Source organism: Hemicordylus capensis, chromosome 3, assembly GCF_027244095.1.
Source record: "Hemicordylus capensis ecotype Gifberg chromosome 3, rHemCap1.1.pri, whole genome shotgun sequence".
Lineage (NCBI taxonomy): Eukaryota > Metazoa > Chordata > Lepidosauria > Squamata > Cordylidae > Hemicordylus > Hemicordylus capensis.
Window position 1 is genome coordinate 330,035,497 of NC_069659.1, and position 12,161 is coordinate 330,047,657.

A 12,161-nucleotide genomic window follows, 5' to 3' on the forward strand; every position below is an offset into this window, starting at 1 on the left:
GAGGGGCCGAGGACAGCTGGGGGCATGGCCACCTAGAGGTGGGGCTTGTCTTTGTTTCTTTAACTTTGAAAACCACCGCTGAGTGGTGGCAGCCCCTCAAACTCACCCCCCCCCCCGAGTTTGGTTCAGTTCGGGGTGTGTGTGTTTGTGAATGTAAAAAAAAAAAAATTAGTTATTTACCGCCTCTGGGGGTTGCTAGCATGGCTGCCCCAATTGCCCCCACTCACCTGGTTGGGGTGCTCTTTGGCCCGTTCTGGACCTCACCCCATCCCAGTGGCCATTTTGGAGTCCACCATGCATGCCTAATGGGCCTCTGTGTGGCCTCCAAAATGACTGCTGTGATGAGGTTGAGGCCCAGAATGGGTCAAAGAGCACCCGTAATGGGCAAAAGAGTGCCCGAACCAGGTGAGGGAAAATTTTGGAGGATGGCAGGAGGAGGAGGTGCCTCCGGAGGGCCCCCCCCCATGGCTGTGCTAGCAATCACCAGAGGGGGTAAGTGACGAAAAATGATTAAAATAAAATGTTTTAAATAAAATGTTTTATTTTATTCGCGAACACCCCCAAATGGCTGTGGGTGCTTGGTCCGGCGCCGAATCAAACCAGGGGGTGTTCAGTCCAGCACTGGACCGTCGAACCCATTTGCACACCCCTAGTGTATGTAGAGTTTTCATCTCATTTTATTTGGTTTATCATAAAAGGCTTGAAACTTCTGGGTCTTGAAACAGAGTTCATATTGCTGTTGCAGCATCCATAAGATCAAAAGTCACACCAACAATCGGTGCAGCCATCATCTAGGTCCCTTAATTTGGTTTCGTTCTATTGGCTTTGAATCACAAGCTGGTTCTCTGGGACCCAGACATGGGAAGGTCTGTAAACTGTAGAAGTGTTCTATTTCTGCAGCATCTGGCCTGTTTCTGGAAGGATGAGGAAATCTTGTTGAACACAGAGTGACAACTAGGTGGAATCTATCGTTGATGAGGTTGGACTAGGGAGAGCATTTCCACCAGAAACAAAGGCAAATGCCTTGATTACACATCACTGGTGGAAGCTGAATTAGCTGACAACAAGGCACACTGGATAGAACAAAGTTTTGTAGAAATCAAGCTCATAATCATACCCATCTGTCATGATGTTCCAGCATGGCAAAGAGGTAGCATCTAGGAATGGTGTAGCCCAGCAACCATCCAGTGTCAAGTGAATGTTTGGATCATTGCAGTTAAATATTTGAATTTTCAAAAAGATGATTTGCTACAGAATCAGACATTGGTCATCACTATAAAGCTGTATGTAGGAGTCATCTGAATGGATGATCAGGATCAAGGAAAGGGGACTTTGCTTTACTAAAGATCCTAGAAGTATATATTACTATTAGTCTGAATGTACCTTCTCTGGATATCCTGTATAGTGGAAGATCTGCCCAAAGGACATCTACTTCATTTTCATAAACCACCTTCTTACCATCAAACCTTTGCTTGATTCTGCATTAATCTTTAGTGATGCATGAAAGTTCTATATATGTGGAAGAACTGTCTGAGAAAATTATCCTTGTTAGGATCCTTGAAATTTCTCTTTGATTTTCAGTTTCTTCTTGGAGGGACTCTGAAATTCTTTTTTTAATTTCCCTTTGAAGAAGATTTGGTTCCAAACTACAGGAAACCAAAAAAGGATCTCAACACTGATTTGCAGGCAGTGTATTTGGGCTTGAGCCTATCCATGTTCAGTACAGATTCTGTGCTGTTACTAAGGCTACATTCATAAATAATGCAGAACCCCACCCCCAACTCTTCCGTCCAAATTCAGATGTAATGCACTTTCTCTGAAGTCAGTGAGACTGTAGAGAGGACGGAAAACTGGCTGTGGGGGCTTCCTTCTTCCATGATGGACAGCCCACACAGCTGATCATGGCTAGAGGCAAAGTGGCAGGAAGTCTAGAGAGACTTTCTGGCTGGAGCAGGCCATGCCTTAGTATCAAGGTTCTTTGATCTGGTGTGCATCTCCTTGCTCTTTCTACTTGGTGTGGACTCTGGCCTGTTTGTAACTCCTGCTAACCTACTTGATCCCTCTGGCTCCAGACTGCTGATGCAGCTACCTTTGGTGTTGCTTTGATTCCCAGCTTCTGTCTTAATCTCTGATTCAATGGCTATTGTATTTTGACCTTCTGCATGTTCCTGATCCTTGGCTCCTGCCTCAGTCTTCTGCTCTGGTTCCTAACGGATTACCTGGTTTGACTCCTGGGGTGTATTTGGCTCCTGATTCCTGCTTCTGCCCTAATCTACTTAGCCAGCTCTGTGTTTGTGATGTTCTCAGTCTTGGCTTCTGGACTTACACCTCCAGGTACTGCTGCCCACGGCCCAGAAGATCTGACACATCCTCTTTTAACACAATCTATTCCATCCAAGACATCACAAATTCATTATGGAACCTGGGAATAAGTCTGGGGGATGCAACAGCCATGAAATCCATGATAGACTGCAAAACTATGACAGAAAAGGCTGGACAGTCAATAACATAAGTCACATCCCTAGTGTTCCTCATTGCCATGTTGTTGAACTGCAGCCTACATTCCAAATGGTGCTTGTTATGTCCCAGTTTTGTGCAGTTCACATACACAGCAATTAATGGTTGCTTTTGTGTGTGTAGTCTATATCATAGTAACAGTTCTCAATTCCTTCCATTTACATCAAGGACCTCTGCTTGTCAGGAGACTGTCTTCTTAAATTCCTTGGGTAACAAATGTGCACATCATCATCCTGGCAAGATATGGTACTTCTGAAATCTTGAGGAGCAAAGTCAAGAATGCCACCTATCAGACTGCCAGCAAGAAAAATAGCCACATGTTGCAAGGACTCTAACCTCCAGGCAGCAAACTACACGTATTTGTTTTATTTTTTGCATTGCTGCTTCTGTGCAACATAGCCCTCAGTAGCTCACAATGAAGGAACAACAATCTTGCAAAGTAAAATAACAAATCAACAGTGTGAAAACAAACAAACCACAGTCCAGGGGAACCTCCTTCACAATCAGTCTGAACAAAAAGGACTGAATAAACAGGAGTTTAGCATCTTTAAGACTATTTAATGTTTAAGACCGAATAAACAAGAGTTTACCATCTGTCAATGACAAGAGAATTGAGGCAGCTCTACCTTCATGAAGGACGAAGCTCCTCTCTGTCTTACTTGCTCATCAGCCGAACCTCAGATGAAGTTGGCATGCGGATCAGAGCCTCATCATAAAATCTTAATGGGCAGACAGAATCATATAGTTTAGGGATATAGGGACTCAGACTGGCTCTGGATGAAGAATATAGTCTGTTATTTAGGAGCTGTCCTTGGTGCTTGGATCATAAGAACATGAGAAAAGCCTTGCTGGATGAGACCCAAGGCCTATCTAGTCCAGCACCCTGTTTCCCACAATGGCCCACTAGATGCCTTTGGGAAGCCACAACTAGGAGATGAGAGCATACCTCCACTCCTGCCATTGCTCTCCTGCAACTGGTATCCAGAGGCATCCTGTCTCTATTCTTGTCTGTTCCTGTCTCTGTTCTTGGTTTTGAACTGTCCCTCAGATGCCTCCCTAAGGCTATTCCCATGATGACTGGAAGGTGGGCTAAGGGAGCTTAGCCCGCTTCCCAGTGATAGTGGGAACCACCAGGCTCACAGGCAAGTCTGATGCTCCCAAGGCGGCTAGCCCGCCTAATTCCCCCTCCCCTTAAATGAGGTTAATGGAGCAAGCACTCGCTTGGCCTCATTTTTTTGCTCGTGTGTCACTGCAGCATGCAGCGACACATGAGTAGACCCCTGACTGGGAGGCTGCAGCCAGCCTCCTGGGCTTGGGGGTCTCTCCAGGATGCTCCACACGCTTGCACGAGGCATCTTGGGACTTTCAGGGGCCATGTGGCCCCCGATCCCCATAGCCCACAATGGCTCCATGACGGAGCCGGCAGTCATGTGGGTGGATGATCCAACCACCTATGGCTGCACTTTGATCATCTGCAGGGAGAGCGGGCTAAGCCCAGTCTCCCCACAGACTGGACAGAAGCTCTTCTCACAGATCGCGAGAAGAGCTTCTCTGTCTATCTGGCTGATTGTCCTTGCCTGCTGCTGTGGAGTGAGCTCTGTCCAATGCTCCCTCTATGGAGCACTGTTTTGATGTTTCACTCACTCACTTCATTTGGAAGGTGAAGCTCTGGGGCCAGCGACTCTCCTGTCATGATCTCTGCTCTTGCAAAGAGCTTTTATACAGAAGGGAAGAAAATGGCAGAATGTCTGTGTCAGTGGTTCCCAACCTGGGTTCCTCCAGATGCTTCTGAACTACAACTCCCAGCATCCCAGCCACAATAAATTGTAGCTGGGGATGCTGGGAGTTGTAGTCCAGCAATATCTGGAGGAACCTAGGTTGGGTACCACTGATCTATGCAATGGCTTTAGCAGCACCATATCATCATAACACTTCCAGCCTGAATCTGCTTCCTGCCAGTCAGGTTATGTGCTGTGGCTGCACACCAGTGGCATAGCTCCTGACACACAGATCTGATCTTAGAATGAAAAACTCATTACAACAACAACAAAAGAACTCTTTAGTGAGAGCCCAACACCTAAAATTAGGGAGGATAATAAATGATCCATTTTCAGATGGAACTGACTTTTGTAACTTCCATATAACCCCAATTAAGCATTAGTCCAACTTTTAAAAAAGTTTGCCATCTCCCAAACTTTTATTTATATAAAAGAGCAGTGCTGGACCATTATTACAGGGATGCTACCGGTTACTTCTGTAATAAATGAGGCCAATTGGGTATCATAACATCCTTTTCTCCCCTCTTAATACAGGATTTTGAAAGCATGACAGACATAATGATGATTAATCACATTTTCTACAGTTTTTGTATATTCACTTGTATCCTGTGGGGGTATCAAAAACAGAGCTGTTACTTCTATTGCAAAATGCCAACTGGCATCATCTTGTTTTTTTAATAAATGCTGCCTGGAACATGTTTCTATTTAGATATGCAAATCTGCAAAAGCATAAACGTCACAGGTGCTTTGGAAGCAATGCTAGAGCATGTCACAGTATTATTAATTTTTCACCTTTGGCTTCTCTCTAGCTTTGCAACAGACTGGGCACTTTGGCAGAGAATTACAGCAGAATATATTCTGGAATATATATAGTCTCTCTCCCCCCCCCCCCCCACATTTTATTTGACTGGTTAATGCTTACTATCCTTCAGTTTTTTATGTTAATGCCCTTGCTACAAACCCTGACAGTCAGAATGAAAATCTTTGTGGCATGATTCACGTACTTGGCTAATCATTGCAAACAAAAATAACAACAACAAAACACACACACACACACACCAAAACCCCAAACCTAGATTATTAGGTCTGATTATTAGATTATTATTAGTAAACACTGAGCACAACTCACGTGGCCCACAAGAGTACTGAATCTGTTCTGAGCTTGTGATCTTTCAGTGGAGGGCTACTTTCACGGCACTGTTGTATTGTGATAATATAGAGAAGGATTTCACCTTGTGGTGACTCTTCCATCAAAAGGGGTCATGTGTTATTGCCACCTTACCTTGGGATTTCTTATGAAAGGTGGTATAGAAATTGAACAATAAATAAACTGGCAAATTGAAATCCTTATATACTTCAAAGGAGAGGTGATCTATATTTCTATAAGCCTTGCACTGACAGAATACATTGAGGGCTGGCCTACCCAACTTACCATACAAGACAGCTAAGTAGGCCTGTTCACATGACCATTTGAGGGTGGGTTGGAGGGTTAGAGAGCTCCTACCCCACTGGCAGCACACAATTAGAACCTCTGCTCAGATCAGCAAACCTAGGAAACACATGATTAATTCATTGTTAAAATCAGGAGCTGCAAGCATTCAAAGTCTTGCAAAGGTCTGTCTATCAGGCCTTCCCAGCAAGCTTTGTGCTGGCAGGAGACTGGAAAGTCTCATGGCATCAGCAGCTGCCTACTGCTTGGTCACAAGAAGCACGAGGTGGACCCAGCCCTGCTGAAGATCCTCAAGCAACAGGATCAAAGAGTGTGCTTTTCAGAGTGGCACATCCATGGATGGCAGGCCCTATAACCACAGCTCTCTATTGTTTCCAGGCCTGCTGGGTTCTGGTCGTTGGAAAGAAGAGGTATGAGGGCCAGAAAAGCAAGGTAGGAGAGCTCTCCTCTCTTCCTACCTTGGTTAACAGCAGGGTACAAAAGTTGGGTTACCCTGTTTTGAGCAACCTGGGTTGGAGGGATTTTCATGAGTTCACGCAATCATGTGGACCAGGGTAGCCTGTCTCCTACCCTGATTTTGATGACTGTATGAACTGACCTAGTGTTTGCTGTGTTTGAGGTCAGAGAAAGGCTCTGCGTATTGATATGCTGTTTGCAACTATGGGATGTCCCAGTTTATACCTCCACAGATGGAGGAATGTCATCTTAGGAATATAGGAACATAGGAAGCTGCCTCATACTGAGTCAGACCATTGGTCCATCTAGTTCAACATTTTCTACACTGACTGGCAGTGGCTCTCCAAGTTTCCAGTCAGGAGTCTTTCCCAGCCCTACTTGGAGATGCCAGAGATTAAATCTGGGACCTTCTGCCTTCAAAGCAGATGCTCTACTACTGAGCTATGGCTGCATCACCTTCAATGTACAGGCTGTACATTGCACATCATGGGCATGACCTCTGCTAATAGGCACCTTTAAAAGTGGTAGTCCTCTTATATTTAGCAGAGAGGGAACAACTATCTCTGTTCAACCCCAGTGTGGTGTACAACTGTAGTACAATTGTTTGAACTCCAACAACTCCAACTGTAGTACAATTGTTTCCATGTACTATTCTCTTCAGCAGATTGTGGAACCAAAGCTATGTTCTTATTGCATTTTACAAAATTATTATTTTGCAGTCTGCTTAAAGCAAACACCGCAAATTGCTTTAACATTTGCTGTCTCAGGGAGCTTTCTGGGTAGAAAATATCAAATACTGCATCCACTTTTCTGTAAGTGTTGACAATGACTATCCCCCCAGACTTATTTCAGAGCGACATGAACAAAGGCAGCCAACATTAAAAGATTGTTTAGTGCTTTGCTCTGAGCCTTGACAAAATAGCTTACTTTCCCTAGAACTTCAGCAGTCATTGCCAGGACTGCCAATCTATCCATCTATGGATGTCAAAGATTGATTTCCTAGTTCCAGTCACTGGATTGTGTCTGAAAACTGTATAAACAATGGTGGCTTGTTAACCAGTCCAACCTGCAAGCTCATTCCCTGAGGCACGCACTTGGACTACTGACAATAAACAAAACAGTTTGGATGGGGTTTTTTTTGCTAGTATAAGATGAATGAGTTGGGCATAGTCAGGCCTGGAAGCAATCCATTCAGCATCGTATGGACTGGTTTTGTCCTTCGTTATCAAAGTGATGCTTCCAAAAGTTACATTCAAACCCTTGTGAAATGTCAGAGCAGATCTATGTGAAAGAGAGACCAAAATCAAACACAATTTCTCCCTCCCTCTCTAGAAGCATCAAAGAAACGGGCAGAAATGAAATGCCACAATAAATCAGTTAATCTCTTAGATGCCACCCAACACCTCCCCATGATCTTAAAAAGCAGCAGATAGTGGAAATCAGGTCTAATACTGAAAATAGACCCCTAAGCACTGAGGCTATTCACACGAGCGAGCAAAATCAAGCTAAGGGAGCCCAGCCCAGTTTTGCTCACTCATGTGAACCACTGGGATTGCGCCCGATCCAGGAGGCTAAACAGTGGCAAACCCACCTACAGTAGGTAGCCTCCTCATTAAATGAGGCTAAGGGACTGAGTGCTCCCTTACCTTCATTTATTTTATCTTGTGTCTGCTGTGTCTGCTCCCAGCCATGGTAGGCACACTCAGGGGGAGGGGGCTCTTAGTAATGCATTGTGCACCTGTGCGTTGCATTATTGGTGATCCTGGGGCAGGGCACCTTATCATGCATGAACAACAGTTCACACAAGCTGCACCCTACATCTGAGGAGTCCAGTACTCAGTTTCACTTTCAAAAGGAATGCATGTAGTCATGCACACATAAACATGTACATGCTGCAGACACCTCTATGCACCATGTACAACATAATGAGGCTCTCCATAATGAGGCCCTCCTTTTAAAGTGACCGCTCACCACTGAGTCAAGGAGGGTTTGGCCTGGTCTCCCATCGCATGAGCATTCTGCCTTCCCTGGGAGGCCGGACCAGCCGACTACATGATTACTGGCTCTGTCGCGGAGCTGATTGGGGCAGCGAGGATTGGGGGTTACCCAGCCTCCTTAAGTCCCAGCATGCCCGTGCGAGTGCACAGGGCATTCTGGGGGGACCCCTGGCACTGGTAGGCTTGTTGTAGCCTCCCGGTCAGGGGTCTACTCATGTGTCACTATGCTGTGGAGCCGCACCACAGCGGCAGACGATCACCAAGATGGGGCTAACCTCATTTTAGGGGAGGGGTATTTATGTGGGCTAGGTGCCACTGAACCACTGGGCTTGCTTATGGGTCAAGTGGTTCTCACGACCGCTAGAAAGCGGGCTGGGCTCCCTTAGCCTGCTTTCCAGTGGTCATGAGAATAGCCTCAATACTGTATGTGATTAGTATTTCATTCCCTTTGATTTCAGCCCAGCAGTATTCCATGTGTCATATATTGTTTCTGGTTGCATTAAAGGGTTCTTTTGATAGAATCCTTTAATAGCATTCTCCTCTTCATTATTTTATACACTCATTGTTTTGAGAGTCCCTCGTGAGTCTCACTTCAGTTCAGCAAACACACACACACACACACACACACACACACACACACACACACACACACCACCCTTAAATTGCATTGTCAACGGATTTTTAAAGATATACTGTCAGGGCTTCATTACATCTTTTAACAACCCTGAACAAAGGTAAAGCTCATTTCCTTCCTTCCTTCCTTCCTTCCCTCCCTCCCTCCCTTCCTTCCTTCCTTCCTTCCTTCCTTCCTTCTTTAAAAAAAGGTTGCAAAGTGGTAGATACAAGAGAGGTGAAAATGCAAATGGCTACGTCATATTATAAGGGAAAGCATCTACTCTTGCGTCTCAACTCCTGGAAACCAATGTGAACAACTAGTTCAGCTGGAGTGTTGACTCCTTGGAGTCAACATCAGATATCAACATCCAAATATGGTGATCCAAAGAGATTGCCTTTGTACATCACGGGAAACCTGAGGCGAATTCAGGTTGGCCTCTGTGATGTCCAGATGATCAGAACCATGGTTCCCGGACCCAACCAAAGTTCAGATTTCTCCCCACAACCTCCAGTTGAACCCTCGGTTTGTAATAAGGTACTCTCATCAAACTGAGCATCTGGAGGCTGGGAAGTGTCATCTGGTTTGGGCAGATGGCCCAAACTGGAGTTAAGGTAGGAAACTCATCACACTGCTCAAAATCCATTGGCTGGCACAGCTTTCCTTCCAGGCTTGCAGGAAGCCTGCACAGCCAATTGCCACCCATTTGCAGTCCCCCAAACTTCAGATCTTAATCGTCTGGGGTGCACTGGGGGACTCAGAGGCAAACTGCGGGTCCATTGGACCTGCAGTTACAGGTACATCTGAAGGTGGCCTTGAGTTTTCAGCCACATAAAATGTCTATGTAACATATTGTTTGAGGAAGCTTTCTACCGTGGTCCCCTCCCTCCACCTCCAAGTTTACTTTTCATCACAGAATGTGTTTTGTGTAACTCCAAGGTGTGGTTCAAAGCAGCTAGCACTGGGAAGCTGTAGGACTCTGATTGGTATAGAGCATGGATTCTCAATGTTGGATCCCCAGATATTATTGGACTTCAACTCCCATAATCCCCAGCCCCAGTGGCCTTTGGTTGGGGATTATGGGAGTTGAAGTCCAATAACATTGGATGACCCCACTGATAATCCCTGGTATAGAGTATTGCTGAGCTGCTTGAGCTGCAGAGGGCGGGAGTTTTGTTCACTCCTCCTCTCAGCCCAACTCTTTCTCACCTACTATTTGGGATGTGCATGAAGTGTTTCATGAACATTACGCAGAGTGGAGAGCAGGTACTTTAACATGATGAAATCAGGTCTCACCCGCCCTTCCCTTGCTCCTTCACCACCCACTGCCACCCCTGAGTTGCTCTGTTTGTATTCAGAACCCAGGCTCACTGTTGCCTGGCTGCATCTTGCTGGGAACAGGAAGTTCACTGCAACCTTTGGGCAGCGTCAGAAAGGAAATGGCATCTGAGCATGTGCAGATGCCATCTTGAATGTTCAGCAACACTGAACACTCAAGGTAGTGTCCGCACATGCTCAGACAACATTTCCTTCTTGATGCAAAGGCTGCTGGGAACAGGGAACTTCCTGTTCCCAGCAAGATGCAGCCGGGCAAACAGAGAGCCCAGTTGATGAATACAAACAGCAGCATTCAGGGCTGGCGGAGGGGTGGAGGAGGAGCAAGGGAGGCAGATCCTTCCTCCTTTTAAAGTGACCGCTCACCGCCGCTCCTTTTATTTTGGTGCCTCAAAATAAACGTGCCAAAAGAATTCGAGCACATTCCGAGCTATGATATAGTGTTTAAATGATGATAGAGTGAGTGTATTGACCTGGTTGGTGTGCAATCCTATAGCAGGTGGACTGTTCTATCCATTTCACATGTTAATTGATGGAATATACACAGCCAGTATCCCTTTGGAAAGTAATTCAAATTTCTGTTTGGTTCCTTTTCACCAATGGCTGCCTATTATCTTAAGAACTTAGAAATTAGTCTCGTCTTTTAAAGAAAAAAACTGCCCTTCTTTTGGGTTATAAATTATAGTACCAGCTTATGAGGGGAAAGCACCCAGAGAATTTTTAAGACATCTATCTATCTATCTATCTATCTATCTATCTATCTATCTAACATATTTTTATACCACCCAAAATGCAAATTCTCTGGACGGTTTAAAGAGAATAAAAACAATGAATAAAATAATTGGTCACCTATGTGAGTGGTAGGGCTGTGCATAGATAAAATTATTAGATACAATCTGATCCCAATACAATATAAGTGATTAATGAATGGTGCAACTGATGATTGTACGAACCAGGATCTAATCATGTCATGTATCGGTATTGGGGTTGATGTATTGGCCCGTAGGATATAATGATCCACAGGAAATAATGTTAAAATGTCTATGAAAATATTATTGTAAGTCAAAATGGGATGAAACTTTCAGGTGTGGTAGACCTTTTTTTTGAATTGACGACCCCTGCTTAGGGCTTGATACCCCCCCATTCATGCAGTAGTGCATGGCCCTATTCACCCCCAGCACAGTACCTCCAGTGACTGTTGCTGGTGTCTATCTTATGTTTCTTTTAGATTGTGAGCCCTTTGGGGACAGAGATCCATCTCATTCATTCATTCATTCTCTGTGTAAACTGCCCTTAGACATTTTTGGAAGGGCGGTATAGAAATCAAATACTGAACTGTTTCAAAATCAAAACCAGGCAACTACCCCTTTGCCTTCACCTCAAAAACCCGAATGCCATTTAACAGAAAAGCCACAAGAACTAAAGCAAAAAAAATAACTGAGCACATGAACCAAACAACCACCAGGGTTCGACTTCCTGCTCTAAAAACAGTTGCCAAAAAACAACTTGCTCAGGCATTAAAAGATGTCAATGCTGCACTTGCAGAAATAACAACCAAGAATTTGCAAGAAACAAACCAACTAATGTACAGTGCAGCAACAATAACAACACAAGAGCTCGGATATAAGATTAGTGGACCTGTAAAAAAAGAAAGTAGTACATCACCTAAATGGAAGATTAGATTAGAAAATAAAATCTCTAGGCTTAGATCAGATGCTAGTAAATTGAAAGATATGAAAGACAAGAAGCTGAAGGATGAAAACACCAAACAGTATCTGATCCAAAAATACCACCTAGATTCAAGGAAAATTAGAGAAGCCCTGGAAATAATAAAGCAGCAAATAACAGCAGTGTCAAAGAAGATTAGCAGATATGAAGCCAGAATTACACAACACAGGCAGAATCTCCAATTCCAGTCAAATCAGAGATGTTTCTACCAAAGCATAGAAGGAGAAACTGCAAGAAACATAGAAACACCAAATAAAGAAGAAACACTGCAATTCTGGGGGAAATTA

The 12,161-nt window shown here is 44.6% G+C and overlaps 1 pseudogene; it reads right to left on the reverse strand.

Moving 5' to 3' along the window:
- Nucleotides 1–1,053: 1,053 nt before the first annotated feature.
- LOC128350621 (zona pellucida sperm-binding protein 2-like) lies at nucleotides 1,054–5,559 on the reverse strand (annotated as a pseudogene).
- Between the last annotated feature and the right edge of the window lie 6,602 nt (nucleotides 5,560–12,161).